This window comes from Cottoperca gobio, chromosome 22 (assembly GCF_900634415.1).
Source record: "Cottoperca gobio chromosome 22, fCotGob3.1, whole genome shotgun sequence".
Lineage (NCBI taxonomy): Eukaryota > Metazoa > Chordata > Actinopteri > Perciformes > Bovichtidae > Cottoperca > Cottoperca gobio.
Genome location: NC_041376.1, coordinates 18,608,577 through 18,631,268, shown reverse-complemented (window position 1 = coordinate 18,631,268; position 22,692 = coordinate 18,608,577). Strand labels below are relative to the sequence as shown.

The 22,692-nt window shown below is 42.2% G+C and overlaps 1 pseudogene; it reads right to left on the bottom strand.

The window, feature by feature from the left end:
* Positions 1 to 11,701: 11,701 nt before the first annotated feature.
* Positions 11,702 to 21,265, bottom strand: LOC115027286 (alcohol dehydrogenase 1-like; annotated as a pseudogene).
* Between the last annotated feature and the right edge of the window lie 1,427 nt (positions 21,266 to 22,692).

The window sequence follows — 22,692 nt, the reverse complement described above, 5'->3', positions numbered from 1 at the left end:
TGTGTGTGTGTGTTTTTAAGTGTTACGTGGCAGGCAGATTGTGTTTTGTTGTTGCTGTGTTTTTTTCTCTCCTCCCCCTCTTCTCTCACCTGTGGCCTGATCTCTTCACCCTGCGTTGTGGTCTGCTGCTGATACCTTTGAACAAGCAAATTCTATGCAATTTGCAGTTTGTGGTAACGTGCGTGCGTGTGTGGTGTGAGGTTGTGGATTTAGGATTCAGGATTTAGGTAAATTGGGGTACCCTATACATTTTTATCCACGTAGAGACTTCTTTGTTAGAAACATTAGTTTAGCAGGTTGTTGCCTCCTCTGTATGTGTTTTACACCACTTGTTAATAGATGAGTTAGTGAGGGCTTTTGTTTGTGTTTTGTTTGAAAGGTAGTAGTCAGGCCTAGTTTTGTTATATTTATTTTGTTTGGCTCAACCACTTGGTCCCTTCCTCACCCTTACTTTTGAGAGTTCATTGGAACCAGTTAAATTTTTGCAATAAACGATTATACACCATACCTGTAAACCCTCCCGTTTTTCCCAGGATTATCCCATATTTTTCCTTCTATCCCGCTGTCCTCCTGTTTAAATATTTTCCCGTAATTATCCCGTATTTTTAACCTTTCAAAACCGTTAAAGCAGGTGACAGTATTATGTTTAACTTTAGCTGAAAAACGTTATCCGCCAGTAAACACGCAGAAGAAAACCGGAACAATAACACAGAAGGAGAAGATGAAAACATATGGATGAGAGTCACAGTGAACGGGAGATAGATGGAGACGCAGTTGTACTTACGAAAAAAGTTAAAATGGGAGGAGACTTTCCCTTATTTAATAAAAATCAGTCTGGCAAACTCATGCTTTTTGTAAAGTGTGCCATTGAGATTTTAGCATTGCACACGGCGGAATAAGCGATGTTTGCCAGCAAGAAAAATCATCCAAGCACAAGCACGGCCAAGAGGCACGAAAACTTACACTGTAAATGACTTCATGTGTGACAAGAACTGTTTCGGAGGCAGACCAAGTGACCAAAGCTGAGGGAAAGATGTCAATGCTTTGCACCAAAAACAATGTAGCCTTCAGCTTCTGCTGTGATTTCAGTCGCAGTGTCTTGGACATGTTTCCCGACTCTGCCATCGCAAGAAAGTCCTCGCCGGGGGAAATAAAAGCCACACAACTCATCAATCATCAAATAAATTGATAACTAATAAATAAAATACATAAATCTTATAAACATGTCTGTACAAGAAATACATACTTTAAATAAACATGTATTTCCTGAATCTATATACCCGTCCTTTATGTGTTTACATTTACATTATATGGGTAGGGGTTGGGTGGCTGAAAGCTGTGAATTGATAGACGGAGTCCGCCAGTAAATGTCCCTTATTTTGAATTTCCAATCTTGACAGGTATGTTATACACATTCACTTCTACTCTGACTTGATCAATTATTGGTTGTTGTGTTATTGTCTCCAGCTTCCCCTAGCTTCACCTTGGGGACGTAACATTAAGTAACATTGGGAATAAGGCCTGTAACTATATTGTATTACCTATACTCAGTGGCGGGCCGTCGGGCCAGCAAGGCCTTCTCTGCTGGCCTAAACATCATCAGAATATAAATTTAATTTTGAAATATTTTTTTCCACAAATATGCATTAAATTATTCCCCATAGTGTATTCTCTTCAATTCATAGCTTTCCTCTGGGTTGCGCTGCTTCCAGCCTCAGATCGAGATTTGGAGGGCTGGCCTTTATGTTAGAGCTTTTATCCAATCATATTTCAGCCATAATGTGTTGCCATGGTCCACGAAATCTGCTCTTAGGCCTTCAGAATCAACAGTGCGGGCGCCTGTAGCTTAAAGTGAATGGAGACAAAACTGTGGCGTTAACCAATCAGATTTCGAGTTGGCGACATCGGGGCCAGCTAGCAGGCGTAAGGTAACGTCAGCATCTGCCAAGCGGTCATTCTCAGCCTTAAAGCAAATTAAAACTTATGGCAGAAATGCTACTGGACAGACTCGGCTTTCAGCATGAGCCTCCATGTCTATAGAAAAGGACTTATTGGTGGAACTGAAACGCACAGATAAACTGTACAACAGAGTCATTGAAGTCTTCTTGAGGAAAGAAAGGAGGATGGATTTTGTGTTCAAATAATCAGTTGTTTTGGTGAGTAACAAGCATTTTGTTTTTTGACAAATATATGAAATGTTTGATGCTTCTGCAAGAGATGTAAAGATGTGTTTGGCGCACTGGCTCAGCTGTGCAGTAAAGGTACTCAAGGAGACTTGTTGAATTGTTTTGGTTTAACCTTTATCAAAGTGGACATTCAAGGCTAGGAATACACTTTCACCACTGTTGCAAAGATATCCTCATCAACAAATGCAAATTATTTGTTTGTTTTCTTTTATTTTCAGTGAATAGTTTTTGTGTCTTTATTCTTTATCGTCACGTTTCTTAAATGAAACTGCTTTAGGTGCGACAATGCGCTGTTTAGTGAACACACTTGTTAAAGCTCACATACGTTTAGTGGACTTAATAAAACTTTGTAGACTAATCCCTTAAAAGCGCCTTTTATTTTTAAGTTTTGACAGTATCCTAGCGATCTTAAAGCTGGTAGTTTAACACTCTTAATTGTAAATGCGGATTTATTGATTATAAATGCTTCGGAAATAATATAACTCTGTTGTACTTGACTATGTTAAGGTGATGCAACGCCCGGTTATACTGCATTTCTGTCTAAATGTATAGTTTTTAGAGCCATGGCGTCATAATGATGGTATTAAGAGGTGGAATAATTCAGTTAGGACTGTGTAGGACATCACTGAAGGCCTAGGTGTGAAATGCACGGCCCGCCACTGCCTATACTATATACTATACTGCAGTGGTTCCCAAACTTTCTGTGGCCAAGGCATACTAAAGACCAAGCCAAAATCTCAAGGCACACCTGTATTCATATCCGGGCAAAATCCCCTCTATAACACATAGTATCACTGTTATCACTCTTAACATTTATTGAGCCTAGTCATTGTAAGATAGCTATTCTCCTTCACACTAGAAGTGAGCCTTTGATGTGTCACACTCTAATATTTCCAACCATGCGCAAATGGCTAAAATGGGGTTCGCTTTGACAGATTTATCTTTTTAATGATTGTGTTATTCATATTTAGGCCAAAGCATATAAGACCTATTATTTCTATATTGTGAAATAAGTGTGTAGGACAAAGTACAGTGTTTCCCTGCACTGAATCTATCTATTAATATGATCCAACCTCCGTCTCTGTACATATTTGGAGAGGTGACTGTGTCACGGTGGAGAAAAGGTGAGGACAACTAAACACTTATGCTATTGATCTAATTTATGTGCACGTTTCAGTTTGTACTGTCTACTTTGCCATTCACATTCCCTCCTTCGCTCCGTTTTGCGAAGGGCGGGACTTCGCACCTGACGCACACACACGTGCGCACACACCTACAGAGCGGAAGAAAGGAGAGGGGAGAGCTACAGAGAAACCGCGTGGAGAGAACTAAAGAGAAACCGCACCACGCACGCACGCACGCACACATGCGTCCCCCGTCGCACGCAAACATAGTGGAACATGTAGCCTTGTATAGCAATTTGAAGAGACTTGATTAAGCCAGTGGGTGCTTATCATGAACATGCACATATGTCTTAACAGGTGGCCTGCATCAAGTTAAAATGAGCAATTTAAGACAAAAATGTGCACGGATGAGGCCCATATGAGCCTGCTTAAAGGGCCTACGAAATGATATTTCGTCAGTGTTATTGGGCTTGGTATATGATAGAGGTTGTGAAATGTGCCATATATATATTTTTAATATTGATGTATTCGGAATAAATCATGATCATAACAGCATAAAAATAACATCCGCTAACAACAATCGATCGCTGCGCCGAGAGCATCCACTTCGGCAATGTTCGGGTGATGACGTCACAAGTAAAATACAGCCGCCGCAAGTACAATACAGCCGCCGCCAGTGTTCGTCTGCGTTGAAGCGTCCCGCAAAGACTGCTGTCAATTATTACAAGAAAGAACGGAGAACAATCGATCGTCAAGGATAATTGTGAAGCGATGTGTTGTATGGGGAGGTGGGGCCGTCTCCAAATCTAGCTTTCTGTGGCCAAAAGATGATCAAATGTTGCGTTTATGGACAAGACAAGTGGGTCAATGAAACCGACAATTTGTGGGCAGCACTTTGAGAGATTGTGTTTCGAACAAACTATGCTCGCCAAGGAAATGAGATTCAAAAAGAATTTAAGACTGAAAGCAGATGCTGTGCCTACAATACTGCTGAGACCCCAGCCAGCACAAGCCAGCACGCTGATTCAAACACGTCCGCCGGTGCAGAGTCCTCCACCAAAGAGACGACGAAATGCATTCGTCAAATTCGTCGAAGTGTAATTTTTCAGTGAAGTCTGTATATCCTCCTAGTGAGCGCTTTGATTTAATATTCTGTTTTACTGAAGTAAAGTATCGTTTTTTACACTTTACCATTGTGTCCGAAGTCGTGCGTATGAGTCTTCCTTCCCTGTGTCTGAGGCGTTACAATTAGTAAAGTTGTGTTTTGTACATTTCAGACATTTCATGTCAGAAAGAAATTGCTGTGCAGACGAATCCCCCTCCACAGACACATCACAAGTCCATGTAGGCGCGACCACGTGTCAGGTCAGCTGGACTGCAAGTTCCAATCCAAGTTGGTTGTTTCAAAGGTCAGCATCATAATATATATATATATATATATATATATATATATATATATATATATATATATATACACACACACATACATACATATTATGTATAATGCTTGATTATAAAACATATTTTTTGCAGAGTATGTTACTGAACTCTTGACCGAGACTTTGCTTTTTTTTCAAAATATTTTTATTCACATGAAAAAGTGTAACAGTGCATTACAGCAAATAAGGCATTTTCATTTTATTTATTTTTAACAAAAGAACCCTTACCCACTTTCCCTCAACCCAGCCCCATCCCAACCCATCCCACCGACCCCTCTCCCGGAGCAATAAGGCAACAGTACATCAATTACATACCAAATGAAAGATACAATGATATACATGCACATATATACACATACCTGCATACATACACACATGTAAACCTACACATACTAACACATATATCAAGGGATGTCACATGGGCTGCATGTGTGGTGGACAGGGGAGTAAAGATATTGGAATTATAGGCAGATACAGGGAGAATCCCTACAGCGACACTCTATCAAGGTCTACATAACTGATCAGTGGTCTCCAATGAGCATAAAACTTATCTGAAGAACCCCGGAGAGTAAACTTAATTTTCTCCAACTTTAGGAGAGACATAGTATCGCTCAGCCACATTTTAAAAGAGGGTGGTAAAGGAGATTTCCACAAGAGAAGGATTTTCCTACGAGCAATCAAGGAGGTAAAGCCAATGACATTGGTTTGGGTGTTTGTCAAGTTGATTCCATCTGGGGGCCTACCAAAAATAGCTACATGAGGGGATGGAGATATTTTTAGACCTACAATTTCAGAAATACATTTGAAAAAAGATTGCCAGAAGGTAGATAATTTAGGGCACAACCAGAACATGAGAGTCAGATCGCAGGGGCCTGGGAGCATCTATCACACCTGTCATCCAATCTATCTGGATAAATCCTGGAGAGCTTAGCCTTGCTATAATGTAGCAAACCGACGAGCAAAAATCTTTGCAAGTATTTTCACATCTACAGACAGGAGCGAGATTGGGCGATATGATGCACAGTTCAATGGGTCCTTGCCCTTCTTAAAGATCAGAGAGATAGAGGCGTGCATAAGGGTGGGTGGCAGTGAGCCTAGGTTGTACGACGAATTAAACATATCTAATAGTAATGGGGCCAGTTGATTAGAGAATTTTTTGTAAAATTCTACCGGGTATCCGTCTGGACCCGGTGATTTGTCACTATTCATGAAATGTATTGCCTCTTTAATCTCAGCGAGCTGCAGGGGGGCATCTAGTATTTGTTGGTTATTAGTCGAAATCTTGGGCATATCTAGTTTATCAAAAAATGTAAGTAGCTGATCTTCGCTATCAGGGGATTCAGACGTGAAGAGACAAGAGTAGTACGATTTAAAGATGTTATTAATCTCTCCCGGGTCGGAAGTGTGAGAGCCCAACTCATCCCGAATCTGGGTGATTTGATTCGAGGCCACCCTAGCCTTTAATTGGTGGGCCAGGAGACGGCCAGCCTTATCTCCATGTTCATATATAGACCCTCGTGAATGTAGAAGGAGTCGTTCAGCCTCTCTTGTTAGGAGAAGGTCAAGTTATGTTTGGAGCCCCATCCGTTCTTTAAATATATCAGGTGATTGAGTGGAAAAGAGTTGGTTGTCTCGATTAATGATAGCCTCCTCCAGCTCTCTTTGGCGTGCTCTACGAATGTTATTAACATGAGACGTATGCGAGATGATCTTACCCCTAAGAAAAGCTTTAAGGGTTTCCCAGAGTAGGGACGCAGAGGTCTCTTCATTTTGGTTGGTCTCACAGAAGAATTCTAAAATCTAAATCTAAAATTGTATTAGTAGTGGTGAAATTTACATTTTTCCTAATTAAAATGGCTGTGCCCCTTGTCTTTAGGTTGAATTGCAAATGAAACATTTGTCCAACCCACGGCCTATTCAGCTTTCGCTGATCAGAGTTACAAAGATGTGTCTCCTGTATAAACATTATATCTGCATTCAAGTTTTTAAGATGTGTCATAATCTTTGTGCGTTTCACCGGAGCATTCAACCCACCAGTATTCAGAGATAGTATCCTGATCCCCTGTCCACCACCAGTCCCTGTACCAGTTACATTAGCCATGACACCACATATAGCATCGAAAGTGACAGGTCAGCCCTAGAACATCCATAACTAAAAATGGAGAGAACAGTGTACATAAAAAGGACAAAACAGAATGTAAATGAAATAGCTGCCTCCAACAAATGGAAACCCATAACCCCATCAAGATCAATGTCCCACCCTTTCCCGCCCTCTCCCATCCCCCAGCTCCATCCAAAAACGTGCCTGCCAATAACATTGGCAATGACTTCCCTACCTGAATCATCTCTTCAAAGTGTCTCAGTACCCACATCATGCTAATACAACCTCCTTAATAAGTGTGGATAATTGTGAACAGCATGTGTTAACAAGAACATTGCAAGGGTGCACACTACGTGCTGTTTAACTTTAGTTATAAAAGATTATGTTCCAACAGAACGACGGTTGGCCTCCCGGACAATCAGATCCTTGACCTGGTAGCGATGTAAACGCATTATCACAGGTCGCGGCCTCACCCCCGGCTGCGGCTTAGCGGTTGGCGCTCTGTGTGCATGGTCCAGCTCGGGAGGGGATTGGAGAGTCTCAGCGCCTAGCAGCTCGACCAAAAGTTCTGAAAAGAAGGTTGTTGGCCGGGACCCCTCGATAGACTCAGGAAGTCCGATGACTCTGATATTATTTCGGCTCCGACCTTCCAGATCTGCGGTCTTCGCAGCTAGTTTGGCATTGCTATCCGCTAGCAATGCACACTTCTCCTCGAGTGAATTTAATCGCTGGTCTTGCAGGTTGGCATTGGACTCAAGTCAATTCGTTCACTATGTTTCGCTACCGTGGTCTGCGTTATGTTCAGTTTCACCTCCAGTATCTGAATCTGGGAGCTCCAGCTTCCCATAATATGAACTCTCCTATCCATATGTTGTCTCTGCTCATGCATCGAATCCACGCCCTCCTGCCCTGAACATGTCTATAAATCTCCACTATGCATCGGATGCGAGTACCCCCACGTCTTAGGGGAATGTTCACAATCTCGCCCACTCCAAGATGGAAATGTTCCAACAGGGTACTCCCGGGCAGCATCCATGGCATGTCTGTCACACCACGCACTGCCCAATCCCGGCAGCAGCAGCGGCGGCAGCAGCGGCGGTAGCAGCGGCAGCAGCAGCGGCAGCAGCAGCGGCAGCAGCAGCGGCAGCAGCAGCGTCTTCTTCTCCTGTTCCCCCAGAGGTCAGCATGCCTCAAAGTGACCGACAAAGGCCCTGGGGTTTCTGGCAGGTCGGTGCATCCTGAGAGGGATGGATGATCCCTCTCTGTCCGTCACCATCTCAAAACCAGGACCTAAATCAGGCAAGTGGTTCTCTATAGGCGGTGATAGTGCAGATTCGTGCTCAGGATTCTCACCTTGTGGAAGCTTGATGCTCACAGGGTCGTCATCAGCAGAATGTAGTTCGAGAGACTCCTAGGGGACCGGAAAATCCCTTTGTGGAAACACCGCCGGAGATTGAGGACTCTCCCGTCCGGACAAATCAAATCAAATTTATTTATATAGCCCAATATCACAAATTATACATTTGTCTCAGTGTGCTTTACAGATTACGACACCCTCTGTCCTTAGACCCTCACATCGCTCAAGGCAAAACTTCCTAAAAGAAACCCTATAATTAAAGGGGGAAAAATGGAAGAAACCTCAGGGAGAGCAACTGAGGAGGGATCCCTCTCCCAGGATGGACAGACGTGCAATAGATGTCATGTGTACAGGATAAACAACATAGTACAAATACAACATTTGACAGAAATTATGTTGTGTTGAAAAAGAGAAAGTATGGATGAATCCAGGAAAATGTCAAAAAGGCTTCCCGGTGTCCAGCAGGACCAGGGCAGCAGGCACAGCCACGATTCCTGACCCGGACATAAACTTTATCAGTGGCAACCTGCCACATGAGACCCAGAAACTCCGGGGTATCATACCCATACCATACCCCGGATGATGAGTTCGTAACATTCCTTACAGATGTGCTGGAGGCCAAATTAATGCCATCCAGAGCTTCTATGTCATTAGAAAATACGTTTCGATTGATCGATTTGATTGGTTTCGTCTGGTTTAATTGATAGATATAATTGGGTATCATCCGCATAACAATGAAAGTTTATAGAGTGGTTCCTTATAATATTGCCCAAAGGAAGCATATATAAGGTGAATAGAACCAGTCCAAGTACAGAACCCTGCGGAACTCCAAAACTGACTTTGGCGGTCATGGAGGATTTATTGTTAACACTTACAAATTGAGATCGCTCAGATAAATAGGACTTGAACCAGCTTTGTGCGGTTCCTTATATGAAATAAGGAAATTAGGAATTAAGAATGTGAGCTCACCATCCTTTCTCACACTGGTTGGTCTTTGGGCTCTTACAGAAGCAACATTCTCTACACTGAGGGATGATCAGAGGAATGACCTTGTCTACCAGTTCTATACTTACTTAGCCGTGTAAAGTTATTAGTTAGTTAGTTAATAATATACTACCCAGTGGAGGGTCAGTTCATGAATGGAAATACTGCTTAGCTGGCGAATCCATTGAGATGAAAAGAAAAGCAGGCATGCTGTCTTTGTTTGTGCGGCGTGATGCCGGTTGAGTCGTTGTTGTTTTGCTGTTACAGCGCGATAAGCCGTGTGTATGGAGGAGACCGGTCGCTCCGTTTGTTGTCTTGCAGAATACAGTCAGCTTCATGCTAACTGTTTGTTGCTCCTATTGGGAAGTCTAACCGCCGTGTGCTATCTTTGTTACTGTGATTAGCAGTGCTGGCCTCCTAAAGGTTTTTCAGGCCAGTGCTAGCATCTGTACCGTTAAAAGAAAAGAGTCCAGTGATCAGAGAGCCATCTGATGTGGCGAGCTGCAGTTGGCCAATGCCGCACTACAGTCGACGAACCGCCGTGGCACCAGAGGTGAAGAGGTACATGGAGGGAGTTAAATAGCTCAATCGCCTTGATGTGAATCTTCAGTAACCATTTACTACAACTTCAACAATTTACGTGAAATAAATTCACTAACCCTTACTCAAAAGTGCATTGTATCAACATTTCTAAGTCTTGTAAGTGGACGTGTCTCACCTTGATGCAGACCTCGTTGGCCTGGGGCGGGGCTACCTCAATCTCTTCTATCACCAAAGGCTTGTTGGCCTCCCAGGCCACTGCTGCCTTGCACTTGATGACCTACAGTGTAGTGACACCAGCATTACAGGGTGCTGCCGCAGTAAAAAATAATAGAATGGGTTTATGGAGAGGCACAATGCCAGTTTCTGGAAGCGTTTCAAGCATTGCATTTTACTACGCCTAGTTGAGCATTAGATGAAATGTCACTATTCTCTGTACTGTGATTTCTAGGCGAACACTCATCTAGAGGCGACAAATTGATTTATATACCACTGTGCAAATGATTATCATAGCAAACATAATCAAAGGGGTTTCACATATTCACTGCACATTTATTAATAGTGGAACACTATACAGTGGCTTATATTTTATTTCTGATACAGCTGCTCCTGAAAAAGCAAACATCACCTGCAAAGCTAGAGTTTAAAGTCCAGAAAAGTAATTTGGCAAACTCACTGAGTAAACCATCAAAGTGTTTTGCTTTGAAGTTTTTGTCTTTTTAATGATTCCTCTGTGGAGCTGCATTGAATTCTTCGGCTCCCACCATCATTTTAGCTTACGACCCCTCATCTTTGCTTATATTAACAGTTGCGTAAAACTGTCTGGACAGTTTCAAACCGTGTGCACGGTCAAAAAACGATATGCAATATTTCACTGAGGCAGAGAGGGGGAAATATATTGTTGTTATACACTTTTATTGCTGTAAAACAAATATTTCAAGATGGTTTGAGTGAATAATAAACATTATGAAAACATTATGATCGCTTAAGAATCTCATAATTTTCAAGTAAAATATGTTAATGTGAAGTACCTACTATACTTCACACTAAACTCATTGAAACATCACAGTTGTACATAAGAGAACTCCCATATTGAATGATGCACCTACCAGTAAAGCTATGGCCATTTCTGCAGCAAAGCTAAGTCAAAATGTGCGGAAAGAGTTGAGAGAGAAAGAGCTTTAGGACCAGACAGCCAAAAGGAGAGAACTTGGAATACTGCTGCAAGAAAAAGCAGTAATGCAAACATTCACATGGGCAGGGACTGTGGGCTTTGTTATACATAACTGGAAAAAAGAAAAAAGAAAAATGTGTACAGCCATGTTATCAGTTCCTGATACTCACATCTGGGTCTGACACTGCACAGGTCGGCCTGGCATCTAACTAACCCGGCTTAAACATCTAGAGGGGAAAACATTGAGGCCCCATTGTAAGACAAGCATAGCAAGCCCATTGTGTAACTTTCATCAAGTGACACAAAGGAAGGATTTAATATAATGCATGCTGGGAACTATATGCTAATAAACTAACAATATTTCTAAACAACTTATGAACCTGTATGATCACAACGACCAGTTTGACATTTATTCATCATTTCTGGACAAAGCTGAACAATGAACTAAACAATTTGAGCAATTTCAGAGCCATATGGAAGGCTTTTCTTTAAATTATCACAATTTAGTATAATATAATATATAAACTGTATATGTATGCTGTAGCAGTTAATTACAGTCAGGGTTAGGAGGGTTACTTAAAAAATGTAATCCAGTACATTACTAATTATATGTTTAAAACATTTTTTCAGCAACCTAATCCAAGTATCAAATTACAAAAGTAATGACAATAAATAATAAAAATGTAACTTGATAACTTTACATTACTTTCAGATTACCTCAATACCAAATATGCAAATCAAGACAAGATGAAATAATTATCAATAAGTTTACTTTTATTCACACTTAAGTACTGATTTTAATATTTTTTTTAGACTGCAGGGTTAGTTTAATAACATTTTCAATATGTCAGGCATGTATACTGTGCATAATTTGATCTTATTATTATCATCTTACGATGTGCATTGTATTGTGTTTACGAATAGTGTGTATAAATTCTGTACAGCATTCTAGCTGCAGGAATGATTTTTGTGTCATTGAAAGCAACTAAGTGTTCTAATTTTGGAGAAACACTCAGGACCGTCCGGATGCTGTGGAACAAAAACAAAACAGACATTAGAGGACTTGCACTTGTTAATTCTTTGTCTGAATAGCTGGTTGGTAAATTATCAATGGTGGATAAAGTATAAATCTACCATTTGCCATGCTTCATCAGTTCAATGGCATCATTGACCTGGGCCAAGGTCATGTTGTGAGTGATGAACTCATCCAGCTTCACCTTCTTGTCCAGGTAGGCTTTAACCATCTGAGGTACGCCGTCCTTACTCTTAAATCCTGAGCCACAGAGAACACACACATAATAAAATAAGAGCAAATAGAGTCTTATCTTAATAATACTGGTTGAACGATTGCAGAGATCCAGTCAACAGTCTTTTGGTCACTGTCACAGCTCAGGTAGTGGTGGTAAAATGAGGGGATTTCATTTCCACTAAGCCTTATCGCTGTACCGGCTACTAACAGGCCTTACAAATGAAAAATGCCTCGGTTGCCAGTCAACAAGAAAAGGATGCAGGCTGTTGCTCATATTACTATAAAGACCCCCCCTCTTGAGATTGATAACCAATCAAAAAATGAATTATGTGACAGTTACAGTTAGTGTGTCATTAGTTAGTAGGGATGGTCATATTTGACAGAGGGGCGTCTGACCTCCAAACAGTGAGCCCTTCCATGTGCGTCCAGCGATGAGCTGAATGGGTCGGGTAGCAACGTCGGACAAGTCTGTCCAGCCAACCAGCACGCTGACACCCCAACCTTTTACACAAGACTCCAAGGCACTGCGCTAGATAGAGAAACAAAGGTTATGATATTGTAATCCTAGTTACATTTGCACAGGTGGAGCCCTCCACTGATTCATTGGTTATACTCTCTTCCAATCACGAGTATGCATTCGCCCACAGGAATTAGGATGAACTGTAATGGAAAAACACTGCATTGCTTTACTGCCCTGTTTCTTATAGACGGAATTGGAGTTTCAGGCTTCCGGTGGAATCGCAATGCATGCTGGTGTGGCAAGCCTAGAACAGTGAGCACCAACTCTACAAGGGCCGCCATATTGGATTTCTTCTCTACGTGTTTACATTGTATTTAGCTTATTCTTCAAGCGTTTTCTAAATAAACCTACTACTCTACAATGAGTTCTGAACTCCTTTCTTATGATGAGGTTCAGTTGTGGAAAGTCGACGCTTTGAAAGTATTTTGCCGCAAGCGGAATTTAAAGGTTTCAGGAACAAAAGTCGACCTTATTGCCAGGGTGTTTGCTGCATCACAGATTGGCATTGAGGAGCAACCAACAGCTAACGAAAGAATTTTGATCACAGAAAAAGAAAAGACTAAGCTTTTGGTTATGCCGAGTGGTGTTTCAGTGCCTGATCCCTTGACATTGCAGGATGGCTGGGTCAATGAAAACAACAGCATGACTTCTTGGCCGCCGATATACCTCAGCGATATAACATTATTTTTAATGTCTGACCACCCAGGGAACGATGTCGAGTTTCATAAACAAACTTTGAACGAATACAAAGAAGGCAAAGCATTTAGACTGTTTGACTCTGGCTGGTTGAAACAAATATCTTTCAATCCTCTCGCAGATTCTGAGTATTGCTTTTTGAAAGCAAAATGTACTCATTCAATGAAAATTTCCCATATGCCACATTCGGCATGGATCTGCGCAGTCAAAAAAACTGGCGATATCATAAGTGCTTATTGCAGTTTTGTTGCAGGGTAAGATATTATAAATATATACCTAACTTGTGTTTGTTAATTATTATAAAACTCAATATATAGAAAGTACATTTGTCAATATATAAATCAAGTAGATAGACTACATACCCCAGGTCGAGTTCAGGATCAGGGAATTCATTTGTTGGTTTTCCTTGCATGAAATGCTCACTGCAAATCTGCGAAGATTTCTTGGGCTCCCAAGACTTCCCATTGTAATCCTGTCTCTTTACAGCTTTGATCCATGCTAGCCTTCTATCATTGTTCTTTAGTGCTGTTGGAAATGGAAATAGTTCGAACGGGAGCTTGCAGTCGCAATTTTTGCAATCGTGAAGCTCACAATGAGATTCTGCCCATTTATTTAGCTTTCTCCCACTGTTTGAACATCCTTTCACCACACAATTTCGGTGTCCAAATCCCATAACTAGAAGAGCGATGGTTACATACTAAAAACTAGACAAATACAATGTAAACACGTAGAGAAGAAATCCAATATGGCGGCCCTTGTAGAGTTGGTGCTCACTTTTCTAGGCTTGCCACACCATCATGCATTGCGATTCCACCGGAAGCCCGAAACTCCGATTCCGTCTATTGCCATAGCTTGGAACTCATTAGTGAAATGGTACTGTGTGAGGGTATGACCTGAAGATGACCTGAAGATGACCTAGGTGTTCATTGTGGAGAAAAGCAGCCTGCTGTTAAGGAGGTATTGGGGCTGTGCCTAGCCGATTATGGCCAAACTGATTAAAGCCAGTTTCAGTCTTAACTAGTTGCAGCAGTACTTTTTCCTTACCCTTTTCTTGACCTCTATGGACCACCTAAAGTGTATAAAGATGAAACCACACATTCACACAGTATCATTGCTTGACAGACCTTTGTGCTGTATGCTCTGATCCTTTCTGCAGAAAGCCTTTTTAGTTTTCAATAAAATAATCATTGACAAACTTAGTATCTTTTGATCATCTTAGTTTGGCGGCTTTTTAGGTCGTGCCTACCTGAATAAAAGAAAGCACATACAACTGTCTGCTATCCTACACCCTCTTCAGCAAGCAGCGTAGGAGCAACAAAGCCCCTAGAGGGCTCCGCCTGTGCTCATAGAACTAGGGTTACAATATCGTAACCTTCATCCTATCTCACACAGGCTCCGCACACTACTGGATTCTAGCATGACGAATGAACATCCTGTCGTGACATAACATTGACCCTGCTACACTGATCCTGCCTGCTAACTGATTTACAACCTAGGCCAACACAGCAGAGAAATAGGGGACACCAGCCAACCCAGGTAGTACGCAACTGAACTGGGTAGAGCCATAGACTAACCTTGTAGGGGTTGAAAGTTAAGCAGTAGACACCCTGCAGTTTGACACCTTGTATGGCAGCCCTGCCATCAATGAATGAATGTGTGTGTGTGTGTGTGTGTGTGTGTGTGTGTGTGTGTGTGTGTGTGTGTGTGTGTGTGTGTGTGTGTGTGTGTGTGTATAGGTAAATAGATAAATGTTGGCGTAAAAAGTGCTTTGATTGGTCAGAAGACCAGAAAGGCGCTATATAAATGCAAGTCCAATTATCATTTACCATTGTGGGGAGGAGGCACGCATCACTAGGCATTGCCTCCTGACCCCTACAAGAAATGCTTCACAGGAGGTCGCCAAAACCCTCATAGCAGGAAGAGATGGCTGCTGCATTAACTTTATTAGTGGCATGAGACTGCACAGGACAGGGGATTTAACCTCCATTCCTCGTACCAGCATTGGAACCCCAACCACTTAGAGGTTGGCCCAGAGTGGGCAACGCACCTAATGCACCTGCATCCTGAGACAGAGCCCCCAAGAACCGGGGGATGGTCCAGGATTTGGCCACCATCATCTTTGTCATTTCTACATACCACAGCACCGAGTGGTGACCTGGGGCTACCAGATTGAACAACAACCGCTCCTGTCTCACTCTCTCCAACAGGTGAGAGATAAGACTGAGCTGCAAGGCATAAAGCTGCTTTCTTGGCCATTGCTTGTGTGCCCAGGGACTTGCTGCGCGGGGGAGAAACATAGCAGGTAGTGAGTGCTGCATCGGTTGGTGAAGATATCACTTCCGTGGTCTGCGCCGAGGCACTCAAAGCAGTAGTCGTGAAGGTCCTTCCAGTAGATAAGGCCAGGACACAGAAAAAGGATTAAAGACAGCGATGTGTGAGGGACCGCACGTATTCAGGTAGGCACGTCCTGATTAGCCGACTACTTGCAAAATATCAGTGGTACTCGTGATTGAAGAGTATATCCCATAGAGTCCAGTAGAGGGCGGAGACTGTGGGAGATCAGTGAGCTTGTATCCACAGGATTTCAAATCTGCAGAGAAGCTCAGAAAATATAATTCAACTTTTATTTGTCCTCCGAAATACATTAGATATATACATATAGTAGAAAGTTCAAATGTAATGCAGATAAATGAACCAAAACAAGAACAACTGGAAGGGAAATAGGATGACATTAAACATTTTAATTGCCCCAAGGATAAAAGTATGGTAAATTATAGATTGTTCTGCATGTTATTAAATGTTGCAGGTGCACTATGACAAAAACTGGATTTTCCAGGATAAGTATAAACAGCTGGTACCTGTAATCCAATCATTTGACCGTGTTCAAATATTTCTGAAACCTCTCTTTCTGCCTCCCACATTCCCGACACATTCCAGGGAGTAGTCCACTGCACCATCAGTCATGGCAGACAGAACTTGGCTGATGGGTTTACTGTGATCCTTGGGGTTCACGAAGTCGGTCGCTCCGAACACCTTGGCCTTCTCAGACTCACAGCAGGTATTATCCTCAACACACCTTAGCAGTATTAACTGCTGCTCCATATCCAGTGCAGATCCCACAGCCAAGGAGACAGACTTTGTCCAGAGGGGCAGCGGGGTCGATCTTAGCCACAGCCATCTGGTTAATCACGGTGTACTCAGAGAAGGTACTGGTTCCCACAAACTGCAGCACCTTCTTTCCCTTACAGGTGAACCTAGAGTCTGCCGCTGACATCACATCGTAATGATCAGCAGCCCTGAATAGAGAATTTTGTATTATAATTATAAGTTTCCTTAGAGCAGTGGTTCCCAATCTTTTTTCCTTGAAGCCCCCCCTACTTGTATCTACGGAAAGCTAAACATCCCCAAATGTTGTTTGACGTCATCACGTTTTATTCATAAAATAGTAGGAAAAACAAGGATAAGATAACTATCTGACCTGCTGAAAGTGAAGAGGCCTACCATGTATCCTACTGTTTTTAGGACTAAAAAACATACATTTTTAAATAGTATTTGTATCCAGTAAGTGTGTTATTGTGATTTTAATTATACATGTGCAAATCAAATTTTGACAGCCTCAGAGCAGACAAATCTTGGCGATCTTTGGGGCGCCAAAGATCACAGGGGTGTCCGGGCCCAACCCCAGGTTAGGAACCACTGTATTAGAGGGTGCAACAAATGTTTTTTAACAAAAAAACGAAAGCCCCAAACAATCTGTTCATCATCAGACACCAACTAAAGTTACTCCACTGACACAGTGAGCACTATGACATACGTAGAGACATAGTGCAAATTAAGAGATGAGAAGAAAAAGGTGAGCTCACCATCCTTTCTCACACTGGTTGGTCTTTGGGCTCTTACAGAAGCGACATTCTCTACACTGGGAGATAAACAGAGGAATGACCTTGTCTCCTGAAATTAAAAAACAATATTGCCATGTCAAAAGATTTTTAGGCCAATTTACAAAACAAATCAAACGAGAAACAGGTTTTTTGGGTTGAATGGCACCACTATGCCTTTGTGTCCCCTTTAGTGACATTGCTGTCACAAAGATAAATCTGATACGCTACGGTTGTTAAGGTTGTAAGCTCTAACTGACCTGGTTGAAATTCAGTGACTCCAGGCCCAACACTCTCTACGATGCCAGCTCCCTCATGGCCGAGGACTGTTGGGAAGCCGTCTTTATGCATACTCTCAAACAGATGATACAGGTCGGTATGGCACACCGCGGTTGCCACAATCTGCACCGAAGACAACAACCACACAATGAAAACACTGATCCTTGTTTATTTTGAACAGTTTGGTATTGTGCTTGCTTTAAAGCTGAACTCGAAATTGAAATCATAACACAGCAAACATAAGTTCTGTAGGCTTTGGAATTCTCCTCATGCTGAAGCAGTGAATGAGTTCTATTGAAAGTAGAAACTCTCTATCTATGGAACTCAGAAGGTGGTGCCTTTCCGAAACCAACAGTGAAAGTGAATGGATTAAACTGTTGTTAGGACCCTCACAGTATAGAGATTGAGCTATTGGACTCAATCTCCCACGACGCATTGTGTCAAGATCCTCCCTCACTTCCTGCAACCTGATCGCACCTTTTGCACCTAGGTGTGAAAACACAGCTGATAAAAACAGAACACAGAAATGTGTTCGCTCTCTTTCTGCTCTGCTCTCTCCCTCCATGGACCTCCTCAGTGCCACTGCGGTTCCCAACCATATTGCGGCCGCGGCCTGCGGAAAGCATAACACCACAGCCCGCAGCATCCGATGGCTCTCTGATGACTGAACTCTTTTCTTAATGGCAGAGGATGCGAGCGCCTGTCTAAAGTCAACAAGTTTAGTGCATTCAGTGGACTGCCACAGCTGGCTAGCCCTCAATACATTCGCTAGCTAAAATAACAACTGAGAGCTAAGCTAACAGCTGAGAGCTAAGCAATCTGTGTAAGCTGTGCAATTTGTTGTATTGAGCTAATGGGTAACATCAGGTTGTTTCACCAGGTCATGTATTAGTATTGTACGCATGCACACTAACCATCTTCTTAACCTGGCACTATTATCATACACGTTATGATCGCACAATAATTTGTGAATTGGCTTTTAACATAACAACACACACATAAGGACGCAATGCTCCCGCTAATATTTCCATTCTTCTTTCCAGTCTTCTAGCCTACATGTTTATGCACGACTACACAGAGCATGTAGAGACATGTAGCACACATTCTTTTTGGTGCCCAACAAGTGCACACACACTCTCTCTCTCTCTTCCACATACATGTGTACATATCACCTTTTGGGGATTAAAAATGGACGTATCTCACCTTGATGCGGACCTCATTAGCCTGGGGTGGGGCAACCTATCTCCTCTATCACCAAAGGCTTGTTGGGCTCCCAGGCGACTTCTGCCTTGCACTTGATGACCTACAGTGCAGTGACACAAGCATTATGCTGCCGGATTAAAAAAAGGCACTTTGGCAGTTTGCGGAAATCTTTCAAGCACTGCATTTAATATGCCTAGTTGAGATGCATAGTCACTAGCCTCTGCACTATTATTTCAATGCCAAATAGATTGATATGCAAATCATCATAGCAAACATAATCAAAGGGCTTTCACATATTCAATGCATTGGCTGAATTACATGTTAACATAAGTTTCCATTTCTCTGATACAGCTGCTCCTGAAAAAAGCAAACATCACATAAAAAACAACAGTTTAAAGTCGACACAATTATTTAGCAAACATACATTTTTATTAAAGCAGAATAATTTATTGTTGGGTTGGCAAATTTAGTGTCACTGAGTTATACTATAGTATAGTATTATATTATATTATATTATTGTATATTATAGTATTATATATAGTATAGTATTACAGTAGTATAGTATAGTAGAACTATTGAGTGGTTGTTGTCACTTGCCACACAGTGATTTGTCTTTGGTCATATTTTTTTAAATCCACTTTGGAACTACAAGGAATTCTTGGGCTTCCACCATGATCCTTTTTGGCTTCCTAACTCCTCATCTTTGCCAATATCCACAGTTGCACAACACTGTCTGGATAGTTTTGAAAGACATGCAATATTTCACTGAGACATAAATATATTATTTTATATCATCATTATACATTTTTATTGCAGTAAAAATAACATTTAAAATAAAATGTGTGTCCAAAGAAAATTACATTAAATCAAATCAAATGTATTTGTATAGCCCAATATCACAAATTATACATTTGTCTCAGTGTGCTTTACAGACTGTACAGGTTACGACACCCTCTGTCCTTAGACCCTCACATCGCACAAGGAAAAACTTCCTAAAAGAAACCCCAAAATTAAAGGGGGAAAAATGGAAGAAACCTCAGGGAGAGCAACTGAGGAGGGATCCCTCTCCCAGGACGGACAGACGTGCAATAGATGTCGTGTGTACAGGATAAACAACATAGTACAAATACAACATTTGACAGAAATTATGTTGTGTTGGAAAAAAAAAAGAGAAAGTATGGATGAATCCAGGAAAATGTCAATAAGGCTTCCCGGTGTCCAGCAGGACCAGGTCAGCAGGCGCTGTCACGATTCATGATCCTGACGTAAACTTTATCAATGTCAACCTGCCACATGAGAGACAGACACTCCCGGGATGATACCTCGGATGGTGAGTTAGTAACATACATTTACATAAATGCATACAGATAGAAGAAGGGAGAAGAAGAGAGGGGAGGGAGGGGAGGAGAGAGGAAGAGAAGGAAGAGAGCAGGGAGGTGTCCCCCGGCAGTCTAAGCCTATAGCAGCATAACTAGGGGCTGATCCAGGGCAAACCTAACTATTAGAGCCAGCCCTAACTATAAGCTTTATCAAAAAGGAAAGTCTTTAGCCTACTCTTAAATGTGGAGAGTGTGTCTGCCTCCCGAACACAAACTGGAAGCTGGTTCCACTGGAGAGGAGCTTGATAGCTGAAGGCTCTGGCTCCCATTGTACTCTTACAGACTCTAGGAACCACAAGTAACCCTGCAGTCTGGGAGTAATGCTCTAGTTGGTTTATAAGGTACTATGAGATCTTTAAGATATGCTGGAGCCTGACCATTAATTGCTTTGTAAGTCAGGAGAAGGATTTTGAATTCTATTCTGTATTTTACCGGGAGCCAGTGCAGTGCAGCTAATACAGGAGTAATATGATCCTGTTTCCTTGTTCTTGTCATTACACGTGCCGCTGCATTTTGGATCAACTGAAGAGTCTTAAGCGACTTTTTGGAACAACCTGATAACAATGAGTTGCAGTAATCCAGCCTTGAAGTAACAAATGCATGGACTAGTTTTTCTGCATCATTTTGAGACAGGATGTGTCTTATTTTTGCAATGTTACGTAGATGAAAGAAGGCAGTCCTTGAGATTTGTTTTATGTGGGAGTTAAACAATAGATCTTGATCAAAGATGACGCCAAGATTCCTTACAGTGGTGCTGGAGGCCAAGTTAATGCCATCCAGAGCTTCTATGTCATTAGAAAATGCGTTTCGGAGACGTTTAGGGCCAACACTGCACATGAGAGCACTGAAACCTGTCAGTTAAAAGCTTGGTATATTTAACCCATCCACATTATGAAGCCATAAATCACTTAAGAATCTCATAAAATGGAGTATTAGCCGAGTGGTTACAGTGCATGCCACATTACCACAATGCATGTCATACCCCTTTCTCCCCCCCCCCCCCCATTTCCAGTCTCTCCCTTTACACGTCATGTTTTGCAGAAGAAATGCAAATATAAAACCTACTATACATATACTATACTCTGAAAAACATCACTGTTTAACATAAGAGTGCTCTCATATTGTATTATGTACCCACCTTACCAGCTGTAGCCATTTCTGAGTGTCAGAAAGTGCGTAAGGAGTTGAGAAAGAAAAGCAGCTGCTGGACTGGAAAGTGAGGAGGAGAGAACTTGGATTTTAGTTTTAAACACTGCTTCCATACAAAGCAGTTGCGCAAACAATCAGATGGGCGGGGACTGTGTGTGTGTGTGTGTGTGTGTGTGTGTGTGTGTGTGTGTGTGTGTGTGTGTGTGTGTGTGTGTGTGTGTGTGTGTGTGTGTGTGTGTGTTGTTAAGTTTTACGTGCCAGGCAGGTTGTGTTTTGTTGTCCCTGTGTTTTTTTCTCTCCTCCCCCTCTTCTCTCACCTGTGCTCTAATTAGGTGGTGATTACCTGATTGGCTGGCCTATCAGGAGGAAGGGCCCTCAATAAAGGAGGCTAGTTGGCTGGCTGCATAATGATCCAATACAAACGCAATACCAACAACAACAACGCACACTACTACGACGACAACAACAACAACAACAACAACAACCTTAACCTTTCAAAACTGGTAGAGCAGACGGCAGTATTATGTTTAACTTTAGCTGAAAACCTTACCCGCCAGTAAACACAGAAGAAGAAAACAGGAACAATAACACAGAAGGTGAAGATGAAAGCATATGGATGAGAGTCACTTCTGGTTAGATGCTAACTGCATTTCGTTGTGCCAGTACTTGTACTCTGTGCAATAACAATAAAGTTGAATCTATCTATCTGTCTATTAATATGATCCAACCTCCGTCTCTGTACATATTTGGAGTGGTGACTGTCCTTCTTATGGCACCGCGCATACAAATAGTCTTTAGGTCAAATGCCAAGCTGCAGAATGCCTCTTTCAGGTCAGACTCTTCTTACAACAATCTATAGCTCACCCTGGTTGAACCCACAGACTCGACAAAGCACAGTTACAAGATAAGAGTTCAGATTGGAAAGGTCAGGGAGAGGCTATGACTGTCTTACTTAGAATGTGTTGACTAGGATTTGGAGCCATTTGTGATCTATCTTTAGGTAAAAAATTGATTAGGATTAATATGGAGGGAGAGCGGCTGGTCAGCAGAATGGATGGTAGCATACAATGTGACTGCATCTCTGTATACACTTGTACTGTTTATGATAAAGAACGAGATCACGGGTACAAGCGGCAGAAATGAGTTTTCTCAGACGGGTGGCTGGCGTCTCCCTTAGAGATAGGGTGAGAAGCTCAGCCATCCGTGAGAGACTCGGAGTAGAGCCGCTGCTCCTTTGCGTTGAAAGGAGCCACCTGGGTGCCTCCCTAGGGAGGTGTTCCAGGCACGTCCAGCTGGGAGGAGACCCCGGGGGAAGACCCAGGACTCGGTGGAGAGATTATATCTCCTCACTGGCCTGGGAACGCCTCGGGATCCCTCAGTCTGAGCTCAGTCGCATAAAATTAGCGGGCAGGCTTTGCTGTAGCCGCTGATGCT